Source organism: Chiroxiphia lanceolata, chromosome Z, assembly GCF_009829145.1.
Source record: "Chiroxiphia lanceolata isolate bChiLan1 chromosome Z, bChiLan1.pri, whole genome shotgun sequence".
Lineage (NCBI taxonomy): Eukaryota > Metazoa > Chordata > Aves > Passeriformes > Pipridae > Chiroxiphia > Chiroxiphia lanceolata.
In genome coordinates this window covers 19,745,821-19,747,243 of record NC_045671.1, presented here as the reverse complement: position 1 = coordinate 19,747,243, position 1,423 = coordinate 19,745,821, and positions in this window count along the sequence as shown.

The following is a 1,423-nucleotide window of genomic DNA, read 5'->3' as shown; positions in this document are numbered from 1 at the left end:
ATAGCCTGAAGAGACTTGCTACAAATCTGTGCTACACAGTAGTTAAAAGCAAGTTGCTGCTAATTAATCAGATTCTTTAAGGGAATTACAATCTCTGCAAGTTCCTTCATCTACTCGTCTTAGGAAATGTCTGAATCCATTCTTCCCTTAAGAAATCAACCCCATAACTCAGCCTACAAGCCAAATCTAGTTGCAATCTACTAGCACCTTTGGTCTTTGGGTAAAATAAACTCTGCCTTTTTGAAGAGATGCAGAATCTCCGCTGTAACAAACTAGTCTTGAAGATATGATTGCTATACAATGCATCCCCTATCTGTTTAATCATAACTGTAAATATCTTTGCATTCTCTTTCATCCGGTTTGGGAAGTCTAAAATTGCAGAGTAATTATCTGAAACCTTTAACATCCTATGTATTTTCATGTCCATAGGGAAAACCAATTCTCTGTTTTCTTTGCCACTAAGTGCTTAGAAAGCCACAGAAAGATAGGAATGGTGTTTAAAGATATTTTGTATATAGAAATAGTATGAAACAGGCAAAAAATATGTAGAAATCCTTTGTTACAATGTACGATCAAACTTAAACCTTCAATTTTTACTAGGAACTGCTTTCCCCTTTATCTCATTTTCTGCTGCTGCAGCCTGCTTCCTAGGAGGCTAACAAGCTGTAGGTGACCATGACATTTGCTGACTGACCTTTGTCTCTCCAGCCTGTAGTCCAAGAACTTTTACCTTGGTCATGACCTGGCAATAGGCTTTGCCACATGTAGTTAACTTGTCATACCTATGCTGTATTTGAAATCCTGTTATTAAATAACAACATTAAAAGGAACTATAGATTCACTTTCAATTAATATCTGTGTTTTTATAGGCAGGAGTTTGATTATTCATGGGGTGAGAATATGGAAAGGTTGCGATTGCAGCTGAAAATTAATGAGTTGTAATAATATATCAGTGGGAAATGTTCCTGTTGCTTGTGCTGCAGTCATTGTCATGGGATATTATCATATACTTTTTAAATCACATATGGTAACCATAATGTGCTGGAAGACAACTGTATCTATTTTGGTCATCCTTTATGCTTGACAGCTCTCAAGGTGACACCAAATTATTCTTCTGATCTTACAGATTCATGTGGAACTGCTTCTCAGAGTTGATCTAAGACATGTGAGAAGAGTTCTACTTGAAGTAGTATTGTCAGACAGCATATGGAAGTTGAACTAAATGTAGCTCAGCTTTACCCTATGGAATCAGATTCATTAAGGAATTATCCAAAAACCTTAAGTATCTGAGTTGCAGGTGTTTGAGCTCGGATGTATACATGTTAGGAATACATATGGCCAGCCAGCCTCCTTCACAGAGAGTGAAGACTGACACATTTTTTTGGAAGTACAATCTCTAGAACAACACATGATCTTGAAAATA